The sequence below is a fragment of the Pleurodeles waltl genome, chromosome 4_2 (assembly GCF_031143425.1).
Source record: "Pleurodeles waltl isolate 20211129_DDA chromosome 4_2, aPleWal1.hap1.20221129, whole genome shotgun sequence".
Lineage (NCBI taxonomy): Eukaryota > Metazoa > Chordata > Amphibia > Caudata > Salamandridae > Pleurodeles > Pleurodeles waltl.
The window spans coordinates 887,164,751-887,179,839 of record NC_090443.1 but is presented as its reverse complement, the minus strand read 5'-3'; positions in this window follow the sequence as shown (position 1 = coordinate 887,179,839).

Genomic DNA, 15,089 nt, shown 5'->3' with positions numbered 1-15,089 from the left:
CCTTCATAAGGCTGGTGAACAAAGCCCTAGCTGGGCTACTCTTTAAGTGCCACATATCTAGATGATACTGCTGTCTATAGCTCGATTTGGCATGTTCAGCTGGTCCACCATGGAAAGGTCCTTGAGTGCTGAAGACTGGCCGCCCTATCAAGTCGAGCAAATGCCAAATAGGGCAATGTTGTACACTGGTAGGTGGAGGGCAAGTGCAACCCTTACAACCCAAGATCCAGACAATTCTGGACTGGCAGGCTCCAATAACCCAGAACCAAGTCAGGACGTTACTTGGCTTTACTGGGTATTACAGGAGGTTTGTGAAGGGGTATGGCACACTTCTCACCTCTAAAACGCAATCGAAGAAAGTAACTGGCCAGTTAGTTGTCAAAAGGCTTTCTATAGCCTGAAGGAGACTCTGTGTTTAGCACCCATTCAAAGGGCTTCAGATTACACCAAACAGTTAATTGTGCAGACAGATACCTCTGAACATGGGATAGGAGCAGTCCTATCGCAGACCAATGATGATGGCCAGGACCAACCTGTTGCTTTCATTAGGAGGAGGTTACTCCCCACGAAGCAGCATTGGAGTGCCATTGAGAGGGAAGCCTTTCCTGTAGTCTGGTCCCTGAAGAAGCTGAGACCATACCTATTTGGCTCTCACTTTATTGTTGAAACCTACCACAGGACTCTCAGAGGCTGATGTAAACAAAAGGGGAAAATCCTAATCTGTTGAGGTTGTCCATTTCCCTAAAGGGTATGGACTTTACAGTGGAACACCGGCCAGGAAGCGATCATACCAATGCAAATAGCCTTTCCCAGTTTTTCGAATTAAACAATGAAGACTCCATTGGGAGGGGTTGGTTTCATTACCTTACATTTGTCGTGGTGGGTTGTGCAGGAAAGTGCACCTTCTCGACATGATCAATCCCCACTTTTTGCCGCGGGTCATGAGGTTTTTCGACTGAGGTTCACTAGGTTCCTGCTAAACAGGCCCCCAAGTGGGCACCTATGGTACTTACACCTTATACCAGGTCCAGTTATCCCTAATTAGTGAAATGTAGGCAGTGTCTAGAAGCCAGGCTCTCTATAGGTAGCTGTAGCTGAGCACCGAAGGCTTATCTAGGAGTACCCACACACATGAAAGAAAACACTCAGTGTTACAAAAATAAAAGGTACTTCATTTTGGTGAGACAATTGCCAAAAATACCATAGAGTCTATACTCTCTTAGGAGGTAGGTATTACACAAATTATATACTCTAGTAGCAAAAACAGGTGTAAAACAGTTAGAAAACAGTGCAATTAGTGAAAATCACAATAGTTAGAAATGGGCCTAGAGGGAACACAAACCATATACTAAGAAAGTGGAATGCGAATGTCGGTTTCCTACCTAGGCAAGTGTAGTGTGAAGAGGGGCGCTGGGAGTACTAGAAACCTCAAAGGTAACCCACCAGGAATCCACCCCAGTGCCCAGGAAAGCAGGAGTAAAACACAGTAACATTCCCAGAACACACAGAAACACGAGAAAGAAGATTATGCAAGAACCAGAAGAGACTGCAAGACACCAACAGTGGATTCCTGGACCTGAAGACCTGTGGAAGAAGGGGACCAAGTCCAAGAAGCACAGAAGAGTCCAGGGAGAACAGGAGCCCCTGCTACGCAGGTGCAAAAGAAGAACCACCAGTGAAGAAGAACAGTCAGTATTGCACTCAAGAAGATGGAGTCGGGTTCCTGGTTGGTGCAAGTTATGTCCCACCCTGGATGGAGGATTGCAGTCTGGTTTGTTTCGCTGGAGTCAACAAGCCTTGGCACCCGCAAAGCTCGAGGTTAGCAGAAAATGGCCCTGTCCGGGACCAGGTGGACTCTACCCAGGAGGGGAGAGCCAGAAGGGGTTCTCAGCAGCTCAGAAAGCCCATAGAAGACCCGGCAGCACGCACAGGAGTCCTACAGCATGGGGGAAAAGGAGGTGCAAAAAGAGGCCCACACAGCACTGTGAGAAAGGCTCCCACGCCGCGGGAGAACCACTCAGGAACCTGGAGCTGCAAGATGCATGAAGAACTTTGTGGAAGGATGCCAAAAAGTATTTGCAACTGAAAAACACATGGTGCACGAGGGTACTGTCTTGCGTGGGGAGGCAAACTCTTACCTCCACCAAAGTTGGACAGTAGGACGTCAGGACCACTTCAGTCCACCACCGGTGATGCTGGATCCATGCAGCTGGTCGTCGTTGCAGTAGGTGACTCCTTCATCCCAAGGGAGATTTCTTCACTCTTCTGGTGCAGGCTGAAGACGGGCTGTCCTCAGAGGATGCACAACCAGGAAACAGTTGCATTTGTTGGCAGGAGTTGAAGATACGATGTTACAGAAGGCGTCTTGCTTCTTTGTTGCCATTTGTAGAGTCCCTGGAGGGTCCAAATGCAGTTTCTTGACACCACCAAAGTTGAAGTGGAGGATGCAGAGGATTCCTGCTGGAGTCTTGCAATCTGAATCCGAAGGACCACCTAAAAGAGAGTGTAGGAAGTTGAGTCTGTATATACTATTTCAAAGTAAGAAATAGTGTGCACAGAGTCCAAGGGTTCCCCTTAGAGGTAAGATAGTGGCAAAAAGAGATAATTCTAATGCTCTATTTTGTGGTAGTGTGGTCGAGCAGTAGGCTTATCAGAGGGTAGTGTTAAGCATTTGTTGTACACACACAGGCAATAAATGAGGAACACACACTCAAAGACTTACTCCAGGCCAATAGGTTTTTATATTGAAAAATATATTTTCTTAGTTCATTTTAAGAACCACAGGTTCAAGATTTACAAGTAATACTTAAAATTAAAGGTATTTCACTTAGATAATTTAGGAACTTTGAATAAAAACAATATCATACACAGTCTTTGGAAAAATGGCAGTAAGCTATTTTCAAAGTGGACACAGTGCAAAAATCAACAATTCCTGAGGGAGGTAAGTAAAGGTTAGGTTTGCAGGTAAGTAAAACACTTACAAGTCTCAAAGTTGGGACCAAGGTAGCCCACCGTTGGGGGTTCAAGGCAACCCCAAAGTTACCACACCAGCAGCTCAGGGCCGGTCAGGTGCAGAGGTCAAAGAGGTGCCCAAAACACATAGGCTTCAATGGAGAACAGGGGTTCCCCGGTTCCAGTCTGCCAGCAGTTAAGTACCCGCGTCTTCGGGTGGCAGATCTCGGGGTTTTGTAGGGCACCGGGGGGGGACACAAGCAGGCACAGAAAGTACACCCTCAGCGGCACAGAGGCAGCCGGGTGCAGTGTGCAAACAGGCGTCGGGTTTTAGGTAGGAAGTAATGGAGGGACCCGGGGGTCACTTCAACGATGCAGGTAGGCACAGGGGGGGCTCCTCAGGGTAGCCACCACCTGGGCTAGGCAGAGGGTCGTCTGGGGGTCGCTCCTGCACTGGAGTTCGGTTCCTTCAGGTCCCGGGGGCTGCGGGTGCAGTGTTGGTTCCAGGCGTCGGGTCCCTTGTTACAGGCAGTCGCGGTCCGGGGGTGCCTCTGGATTTCTGCTGCAGGCGTCGCTGTGGGGCTCAGGGGGGTTGTCTCTGGCTAGTCACGGGCTCACAGTCGCCGGGGAGTCCTCCCTGTAGTATTGGTTTTCCGCAGGTCGAGTCGGGGGCGTTGGGTGCAGAGTGGAAAGTCTCACGCTTCCGGCGGGAAATGTGAAGTCTTTAAAGTTGTTTCTTTGTTGCAAGAAAGTTGCAGGTTGTTGAACAGGGCCGCTGTTCACGGGAGTTTCTTGGTCCTTGGGTGCAGAGCAGTCCTCTGAGGCTTCAGAGGTCGCTGGTCCCTGTTGGATGCGTTGCTGTTGCAGTTTTCTTCGAAGTTGGGAGACAGGCAGGTAGGACTGGGGCCAAAGCAGTTGTCTCTGTCTTCACTGCAGGGCTTCAGGTCAGCAGTCCTTCTTGTTAAGGTTGCAGGAATCTAGTTTCCTAGGTTCTGGGGACTTCCTAAATACTGAATTTAGGGGTGTGTTTAGGTCTGGAAGGGCAGTAGCCAATGGCTACTGTCCTTGAGGGTGGCTACACCCTCTTTGTGTCTCCTCCCTGTGGTGAGGGGGGCACATCCCTAATCCTATTGGGGGAGTCCTCCAAACTCAAGATGGAGGATTTCTCAAGGCAGGGATCACCTCAGCTCAGGACACCTTAGGGGCTGCCCTGACTGGTGGGTGACTCCTCCTTGTTTTTCTCATTATCTCCTCCAGCCTTGTCGCCAAAAGTGGGGGCAGTGGCAGGAGGGGCAGGCATCTCCACTAGCTGATGCCCTGGGGCATTGTAACAAAAGGGGTGAGCCTTTGAGGCTCACCGCCAGGTGTTAAAGTTCCTGCAGGTGGAGGTGAGAAGCACCTCCACCCAATACAGGCTTTGTTCCTGGCCACAGAGTGACAAAGGCAGTCTCCCCATGTGGCCAGCAACATGTCTGGTGTGTGGCAGGCTGGCAGAAACTGGTCAGCCTACTTGAATCGGTATGTTTTCAGGGGGCATCTCTAAGATGCCCTCTGGGTGTATTTTACAATACACTATTGTGTACAATATTGTGCTGAGAAGTTTGATACCAAACTTCCCAGTTTTCAGTGTAGCCACTATGGAACTGTGGAGTTCACGTTTGACAAACTCCCAGACCATATACTCATGGCTACCCTGCACTTACAATGTAAGGTTCTGCTTAGACACTGTAGGGGCATAGTGCTCATGCACCTATCTCCTCACCTGTGGTATAGTGCACCCTGCCTTAGGGCTGTAAGGCCTGCTAGAGGGGTGACTTACCTATGCCACAGGCAGTGTGAGGTTGGCATGGCACTCTGAGGGGAGTGCCATGTCGACTTAGTCATTTTCTCCCCACCAGCACACACAAGCTGAGAGGCAGTGTGCATGTGCTGAGTGAGGGGTCCCTAGGGTGGCAAAAGACATGCTGCAGCCCCTAGAGACCTTCCCTGGCATCAGGGCCCTTGGTACCAGGGGTACCAGTTACAAGGGATTTACCTGAGTGCCAGGGTTGTGCCAATTGTGGAGACAAAAGTACAGTTTAGGGAAAGAACCCTGGTGCTGGGGCCTGGTTAGCAGGGTCCCAGCACACTTTCAAATCATAACTTAGCATCAGCAAAGGCAAAAAGTCAGGGGGTAACCATGCCAAGGAGGCATTTCCTTACAGAGAGACCCTAAATAGCCCTGAAAGGTGGATTGGTCAACTACACAGGTAAGAACCTTTCAGGGGAGAGCTCTGATGTCACCTGCTAGCACTGGCCACTCAGATGCTCCCAGAGTTCCCTGCCAACTTGAAATCCAAGACGGCAAAACCCAGGGGCCCTCTGGAAGAGCTCTGAGCACCACCCCTGGGGTGGTGATATACAGGGGAGTGGTCACTCCCCTTCCTTTGTCCAGTTTCGTGCCAGAGCAAGGACTGGGGGTCCCTGAACCTATGTAGACTGGTTTATGCAAGGACGACACCAAATGTGCCCTTCAAAGCATTGCCAATGGCTTGGGAGGCTACCCCTCCTACGCCTGTAACACCTATTTCCAAAGGGAGAGGGTGTAACACCCCTCTCCCAAAGGAAATCCTTTGTTCTGCCTTCCTGGGTTTGAGCTTTTCAACAAACAGGAGGGCAGAAAGCTGTCTGAGAGGTGGCACCAGCTGGGGCTGCCTGGAAAACCTCAGAAGGCTGGAATGGCAATTCTGGGGGTCCTCTAAGGAGCCCCCAGAGTGCATGGCATCAAACAACTAACGCTTGCAAAAGCCTTGGGGTATGATTCCAACATGTTTGATACCAAACATGCATATGTTTGTAATTACCAAAATGTAACTGGACACAGATAGTGACCTATGTCCAGTATACGCGTAAAATGAGTACCCAGACTCGTGAAGTCCGGGAAAATGGTCCTGGAGATTGTAGGGGCACCTCTGCTAGTCCTCAGGGCTGGAGGGCCTGCTATAGGGGTGACTTAAATAAATGACCTGGTGCAGTGTAAATGGCAGTGAAAGGGTGCAAGCTCCTTTTCACGCTTGCTGCAATGGCAGTCCTGCAGAAGCCTTTGCATGGGCTCCCTATGGGTGGCAAAAGATATGCTGCAGCTCATAGGGATCCCCTGGAATCCCAATGCTATGGGTACCTAAGTATCATATATTAGGGACTTATAAGGGGGCACTAGTATTCCAATTGTGGGTTAAATACTGGGTTACCAGTATGCAAAAAACACATTTAGAGGAGAGAGTGCATAATCCCTGGGGTCCTGGTTAACAGGATCCCAGTGAACACAGTCAAGCACACTGACAGGCAGAAAATGGGGGTAACCATGGCAAAAAGAGGGTACTTTCCTACAGTGTACATTGGTACACTCCTCCATCCATCTAAGTCCCTAATAAGTGGTACCCAGTGCCTGGGTAGATGAGGGAGTCCCTAAGGACTGCAGCACAAGTTGTGCGACCCTAAAAATGAGAAGTACACAGCTGCCATTGCAGTCTGCATGCCCTAGTGCAAGCCGGGAGAAAACATAACATGGCACATTCTTGGAGTGCCATGCCCCCATCACTGCAGCTAAATATATGTAAGTCACCCCTAAGGCAGGACTAAGTGCCCTAAGGCAGGGTGCAGTACACTTAATGCCTGGCCATATCTGCAAAAGTGGATATGGCCCGATATGTTCAGCCCCATTGCTGAGCTTTGCATGTGAACCGGGAAGCCATTTTAAGGTATGTGCTGGACATCCGTCAACACGAGTGGCACAGTTATATAATGGCTTCACCAAGCCCTATGGTCTTTGGTATCAAACACCTCATCTTAATACATCTGGGCAGATGCCAGCCTCGGATGTATTCCGACATGAACCCAGTGGGCACTTTAGAGGTGGCCCCTGAACCTGGTCTGACGACTTACTAGTTCAGTCCAGTTCCACCACCAGACATGTTTCTGACCCCCTGGAAGGGAAAGCCTGTGCTCTCAGAAGTCAGACACTATGCCTGCTCTGCAGAGGGGCGTTACCACCCACAACAGCAGGATAGCTAGCAGATCTTCATACCAAGATCGGGATCTTCAAAGACCCTGCTGCCATTAGTATGCACCCCCCCCCCACTGGCTAACCCAGTGCTTGGTGTAGCCACCCCCATCCCTGAGGCCCATTTTGCACCAGGACAGGTGGGACAATTAGCTAGTCAGTAGACATGGACAACCCCTGGGCTAACCACACCCCTAAGGTGGGCTACCCGAGGTGGACACTCAAAGAAAGGCTCTACCATCTTGGTTTTGGCTGTAACTAGGCCTTCTGGGATAGGATATGTCCACTACCCCACAAGAAGTGGTTATAACGAGGTGTAGGCACCCCCTAGGGTAAGTAGCCCATTGGCTACTATCCTACACTCCCCTAAAACGCCCCTAAATTCAGTATTCAAGTGGCTCCCTGTCACCAGAAGCTAGATTCGCCTGATAACAAGAAGATGATGACACAGAACAGCAGGAAGATCAAAAACTGTGGATGCCTGGTAAACTTTAGGCACAAAACCATGCCTGCTTACCTGCTCCTGTCCCAACAATCGCTACACCACGACTCATCCTGCAGCTGTGGGGACTCCAAAAGCCTTGGAGGTTCTCCAGCACTTAGCCAGCCTGTCAGCATCCCCCTTGCTTCTTGCAGGAACCAACTGCAAGGGCCAGTCCACTGGCCTGCTGACCTCCAGGTCCACCATTGCAGCAGTCATCCAGGAGGTCCCCGTGCTCCAAGAAGTCAGTCCTGTCTCCCCACCAAGTGAGAGGACCTAAGGATCCACCAGAGCAGAGCTGCACCAACACCTGGGGTACTGGACTCCGTGCACCAGTCAAGGCTTGTTGAAGCCTTACCCTGCGAGCAGAGGTAATGGCAACCAAGAAGGTAGTCTTGATGGTTAGGAGCCGTAAAGGGCAGCTATGAAGCGGCTCGAATGGAGTGCAAATCAGAAATTTGAGGAATAAATTTAAATCCCATTGCAGCATGATGAATGGGATAGGTGGGAAGAGATGTGCGAGGCCTTTGAGAAACCACCCTACAATGGGAGACTTGAATAAAGAGGGCTGGTCAGGTAGTCTCAGGAAGGCAGAGATAGCAGAAATATAGCCCTTGAGGGTGCCCAAGGCAGAGCCCTGATGGGCAAGAGAGAGAACAAAGAGCAGAACTTCAGCAAGAGGTGCAGAGAGAAGATCGACAGATTTGTCGATACACCATGCCACAAATCTTTTCCAACGAGAGGTGTATACCTTTTGGGTGGAGGCACGCCTGGCTGCAAGGATGACGTTACAGACTTCGGGTGGAAGGTCAAAACCAGTCAACTGTCATCGCTCAATCTCCACGCAAGGAGGCGGAGAGTGGACAGGATCGGGTGGATGACCATTCCCTGCTGCTGCGACAGAAGATCCTCCCGAATGTGCAATCTGATCGTAGGAGCTATGGCAATGCTCAAGAGCTCGGGATACCAGACTCTTCATGCCCAGTCCGGAGCCACCAGAATAACTTGGGCCCAGTCTTGCCTGAGCTTCTTCAGAACTCTGGGCAGAAGTGGTATGGGCGGAAAGGCGTACAGGAGGCATGAGCTCCACTCGAGACGAAAGGCATCGCCGAGCGAGTGCTGCTTTGGAAACTCCAACGTGCAAAACAGCTGACATTGCACATTCTCTGCAGAGATGAAGAGATATAACCAAGGTTCTCCCCACTGCTCAAAGAGACCTTGCGTCACCTCCGGATGGAGACGCCATTCGTGATCGACTATGCATCGTCTGCTGAGTTCGTCTGCTTTGGCATTCAAGGAACTCACCAGATGTTCAACCACCAGGGAAATGTCCTGATGTTCCAGCCAAGTCCAGAGACGAAGGGCCTCTTGACAAAGAGTCTACGACCCCACTCCGCATTGTTTGTTGCAGAACCACACATGGCGGTGGTGTTGTCCGTGAACACTTGCACTGCTTTCCTTTTGAGAGTGGGAAGAAATGCTTCCAATGCTAGTCTATTGCATGGAGCTCCAATAGATTGATAAGAAGCCCAGATTCCACCAGAGACCAGAGGCCTCTGATCTCTGCCTCTCCCATGTGGCCGTCCCATCCCAGGAGTGACATATCTGTCACTACTGTGAGGTCTGGTTGGGGAAAGGAGAGGGATCGGCCAATCACCCAATCTTGATTTGTTAGCCACCACTGAAGATCTTTCACAGTTCCTTCCGAGATCTGGACTTTGTCGGAGAGTCTCCCCTGATGATGCACACACTGGAACTTCAGGTCCCACTGCAGAGCCCACATATGCCATCTGGCCTTTTGCAGGAGGCCATGAGGCCCAGCAGCCTCAGAGTCTTTCTCACTGAAATCCAGGACAGGGTCTGAAACATTGGTATCTTAACCCGAATATCCTGGACTCGCTTTTCAGGAGGATAAGCCCGTAACTGCTCTGTGTCCAGAACAGCTCCTATGAAAGGGAGCTTCTGAGAAGGAGTAAGATTGACTTCGGCATGTCTATATTGAACCCCAGCGAAGGCAAGAGGTTCGCAGTAGTCTGGAAGTGGGAGATTACTTTCTGGGGCGTATCTTCCTTCAACAGCCAGTCGTTGAGGTAGGGGAAGACTGGGACCCCTAACCTGCGCAGATGAGCTGCAACCATTACCATCACCTTTGTGAACACCAGAAGGCTCATGGTAAGGCCAAAGGGGAGCACGGTGAACTAAAGTGCCTGTGGCCTACCACGAATCTCAGGTAACATCTGTGGGCCGGCAAGACTGGGTGGACTGGGTGACCTGCTGGCTCCTTAATCCCTGAGTTCGTGGGATACCGCATCCGTGGCCGCGCAGGGGCTGTACAGCATCTGCGGGTCGATGGCTCAGTGGAAAAAGACACGTTGTGTGCCCCTTCCAAAGCTATGAAAGGGGCGAGAGGCAGACTGGTGGGGTCTAGGGGCAGGTGCGAGGCCAAGGGACCGGGCCGTGGCTCAGAAATCCTTAAAGCGCTTGAGCACTGAGTCCTCATTGTCTCTGAAGAGACGGGTGCCATCAAAGGGCATGTTCACCACCGTTTGCTGGACATCCCCCGAGAAGCCAGACATTCTAAGCCAGGCAAAAGGCATGCGGTGTTCACCAACCGTAGCGCTAGACTGGCAGAAGAAAATATTTTCTTCTCCAAATTATCCACTCTTTTTGATTCCCTATGTGGGGGTGATAGGGAATGCGCCAGAGATAGAAGAACAGGAAGCCTTGATCACAAGGCTCTCAGGCGTGGGCTGATGGCGGCGGGCAATCGTTCTATTCACAGGAGCCCCTGTGCTGGGTCTGGGCCGAGCACCCAAAAGAACATCCGTCAGTGCCTCATTAAAGGGGAGAAGGGGCTCTGATGTGGAAGACCCCGGCTGAAGCACGTAGGTTAGGATATTCCTCCACAGAAGATAGCTAAAGGTCCATGACCTCAGCCACCCTTCTCACCACCATGGAGTATTTGGTGCGTAGTCACGGTAGGGAGAGAGAGCATACCAGTGTCAGGGGAGGTGTCTAGACCACTGGCATCACCGAAATCCTGCACCCAGTCCATTTGGGGGTCAAGCTGGTATTGTAAAGGGTCCAGCGGCCCATATAAACTCTCCCCATATCCATACCCATAAGTATAAGGGACTGGATCAACCCTGAGCCCAGGAGAGCCCATAGAGAATGGAATCGACGTTGAGCAATGTCGTTCCGGCTCCGGGTCATCTGGTATGAGAATACGATTAACGACGATTGTGGGCCCAACCGACATTGGTAGCGTCAACATCTGACCCAACGCCGGGAAAGGTCGCTGTGGCACGAACAGCGTCAGGCGGATCCGAGATTGGATCCGGAAGAGCCCGCCGTAGCCGAAGCCGAAGACTTTGAACCTGAGGGGGCCCTTACTGACTCGCCTGTGCCCGAGGGCGCCAAAGGTGGGTCGGTCTGCCCGCCCAAAAATGAGGTGCATTGCCTCATAAAACTATTAGCTGGGCAGGGGTGACTGGGGCTCCCGGGAAGTCAGGGAAGCGCCGGTGGACCCAGATGGAGGCTCCGTGGACGGGAGCCTAGAGCGTCGACACGCTTCCCTCGCAGCATCGTCCGAGCGACAGGGTGAAGTCGAAGAACGTTTGTTTTTCTTAGACTTCTTTTTCTTATGACCCGAATGTCCCGATGACGAAGAGTGGTGGTGACTCTGCGGCCGGTCTCGAGACCTTCCTCTCAAACGAGACCGTGAGCGCCCCAGAGTCGAGTGTTGGGCCGCCATTAGCTTTAGGGACCGCTCGCTCAAAGCTTTCTGGTTCATGGCCTGACACTTGGCCCACAACTTCGGGTCGTGATCGCACTCCAGGCACAAAAGACACTCGAGGTGCGGATCCGTCACCAACATTATTCAGTGACAGGAGTTGCAGGGCTTAAAACCGGTCTTGCAGGACATCCCTCGACGCATATATGACCTTGTCAAAATTGTTCGCCAAAAATGTCATAGTCAAAAAGTGACCAAGGTAGCGCCTCAAAGGATATGAGCTTAGGCTGGGTATATACGACTGCGATGTCATCATGGTGAAAATGACACCACTGACACCATGGGAGTCGACCAACGCCACCATACAGCGCGCAGAGGTACGGCGCGAAGAAAAAGTGTCCGGATCCAGTCTGACGCATGGGGGAATTCAAATGGTAAGGAATCTGCAACTAGAAGTCTCTATCAGATAAAGAAGTACACCGTGCAGAGTCCAGTGGATCCCTGTAGGAAAGTGCCACTGATGGCATGGTTACCCCCCCCACACTTTTTGCCTAGTGTTGATGCCAACTTTGAAAGTGTGCTAGGATCTTGGTAACCAGGTCCCACCACCAGTGGTACCTCTGGTGCCAAGGGCCCTGTGGCCAGGAAAGGTCCCCAAGGGCTACAGCATGTATTATGCCACCCTGAGGGACCCCTCACCAAGCACATGTACACTGCCTTGCAGCTGGTGTGTGCTGGTAGGAAGCCAAAGGTAAAGTCGACCTAGCACCCCTCTCAGGGTGCCATGCCCACAAACCACTGCCTGTGGCATAGGTAAGACAGCTGGCCTTACAGCCCTAAGGCAGGGCACACTATACCACAAGTGAGGGCATAGCTGCATGAACAATATGCCCCTACAGTTTTCATTCTTAGACATAAGTGCAGTGTAGCCATATTGTCTGGGAGTTTGTCATTACAAACTCCACAGCTCCATAATGGCTTCACTGAATACTGGGACGTTTACAATCAAACTTCTCAGCACAATAAATCCCCACTGATGCCAGTGTGGGATTTATTAAAACATACACACAGAGGGCATCTTAGAGATGCCCCCTGTATGTTAACCAAACTGCTAGTGTAGGACTGACCGGTCTGTGCCAGCCTGCCACTTTCAGAGAAGTTTCTCACCACATGGGGTGAGAGCCTCTTTGCACTCGGTGGCAAGAAACAAAGCCTATCCTGGGTGGAGGTGCTTCACCCCCCCCCCCACAGGAACTGAAACACATGGCAGTGAGCCTCAAAGGCTCAAGCCTCGGATTACAGTGCCACAGGGCACTCAAGCTAGTGGAGTTCCCCCCTCCCCCCCCCCCCCCCCCCCCCCAGACAAAGCCCCACTTTTGGCAGCAAGTCTGGCAGGAAAATTAGGGAAAACAGGGAGGAGTGACTACCCCAGGCAGGACCACCCCTAAGGTGTCCAGAACTGAGGTGACCCCCTCCCTGCAGAATCCTCCATCTTGGTTTGGAGGACAGGGACCAAAAGAATTAGGTGTGTGCGCCCCCCTCCCCAAAGGGAGTGGGCACAAAGAGGGTGTAGCCATTGGCCCTCTGAACCCAAGATGTCAGATTCCTGGCAACCTAACAAGAACTGCTTAGCTGAAACCCCCAGCAGAGAAGAAGGAAGACAACAACTGATTAGGCCCCAGCCCTACCGGCCTGTCTCCTGCTTCAAGGAACCTGCAAAAGAAAAGCGACGCATCCAGCGGGACCAAGCTCCAGAGGACTACCCTGCACCCAAAAGGACCAATAACTCCAGTGGACAGCAGCCCTGTCCAAGAAGAAAACAACAACTAAGGATTGCGTGAGCCCTAACCATTCTGCACCCGACACCCACAGCCCATGTATAGGTGGCCCAACCAGCTAGAGAAGATTCCCAGGCAATTCCGAGCAAGTACCCACCACCCTAGGTTGACCTCTCCACCCCTACACGACGATGCCTGCAGAGGGAATCCCGAGCACCCCCCTGACCGCAAAAGCTCCGGACGAAGACATCTGATGCCTAAGGACCTACTGCACCTGCAGCCCCCAGGGCTTAGAAAAACCGACCCCGCTGCAGCAACGTTCAGCAGGCAGCCCTCCTCCCTGACCCCCGGGGTCCCCTCATAGAGAATCATTGCAGACCCGACATCTTGTTTGCACCCTGCACCTGGCCGCCCCAGTGCAGCTGAGGGTGTATGTTTGGTATCTACTTGTGCCCCCCCCAGTGCTCCTCTATACCCCCCAGGTCTGCCCTCTGATGTCGCGGGTACTTATCTGCCTGCAGATCTAAAAACAAATGGCCCCCAGTCTCCATAGGAGCCCATGTTAATTTTGCCTACAGTTTGACTTCTGTACCCGGCTGGCCCTGTGTTGCTGGTGGTGGGTGTTAGGGGTTAATTTGAACCCCAACCTGTGGACTTCCTAACCCTTGGAGACTGGAATTGTAAGTGTTGCACTTACCTGAAATAAATTAAGATAATATATTTTTGCTATATAAAAATCATTGGTCTGGAGTTAAGTCAATGAGTGTGTGCTTCTTCTGTTGTCTATGTGTGTACAACAAATGCTTTGCACTACCCTCTGATAAGTCTAACTGCTCGACCACACTACCACAAAAGAGAGCATTAGTATTGCCTACTTAGGCTCTGGGGAACCCCTTGACTCTGTGCACACTATCTCAATTTGATACAGTATATACAGAGCCAGCTTCCTACAATCTCCAATTGGTTTGCAGAGGTAAAAGTACATAGGATTAATGCTCTTTTTTTTGTGGTGGTGTGGGAAAGCGGTTAGGCTTATCAGAGAGTAGTGCTAAGCATTTGTTGTACTCACAGAGGCAATAAATGAGAGACACTCAAAGAATAAATCTAAGACCAATTAAAAAAAATAACACTGTAGGACGCTAGCTCTGTATTTCCTATATCAAAAGGAGGTATAGTGTGCACAGAGTCCAGGGGTTCCTCAGAGGATTAACAGAAGCTAAAGTAGATGATACTAATGCTGAGGGGGGTTGTCACACGACACACGCAAAAATAAGTGCTATTTGGAAAAGGCTGGATATACATGAGGATTACAGACAATGGTTGTACCATGAGGGAGACCGCTCGGGACGCATGCTGGCCTGGTATTTGGGACAAGTACGTGTGAACCTACTTTTGTGGGATCACCTGAAACACATATACACTTCGCCGAAGAATAAAGACGGGAGGCCAGGTGTACAGGTATCTTGAAGGCTCCACATTCCCCATCATATTGAGGCACAGACTGAGAAGCTAGTGGGGGAAGTGACGCTAGAAGAGCTACAGGAAGCTCTGGGGGCCGTGGCGCATTGTAAAACGCCAGGCCTTGATGGTATACCAACCCAGTTTTACCGTGCATATTCTGCAACGATTCTCCCCCGATTACTAGAAACATTCTGAGAAGCCCACGGAGAAGGCTCGTTCCCAGTACACGAGTCAAGCACTGATAATCATGATACAGAAACCAGGGAAGGATTCGGTAGATCTTGGCTCCTACTGACCATCAGACTTAATGTCGATGTAAAATTACTTGCAAAAGTACTGGCAACCCGCCTGCGGCGAGTTCTCACCCATCTGGTACGGGATGATCAACGCAAATTCATTCCCATATGAATTTGCAGAGATTATCACATGTAATACATGAGGCGTCCGACTTCAACCCACGCCGCGTTAGTGGCCCTCGACATAGAAAAGGCGTTTAATACCTTGTCCTAGGACTACCTGTGGGGGGTGCTATGCAGGAGGGGCATTGGACTAAAGTTCCTGTCATGGGTTCGTCTGCTTTATACTGTGCTGCAGGCACGGGTGCGAATGGGGATGATAGTATCGGGCCCCTATGATACTGAA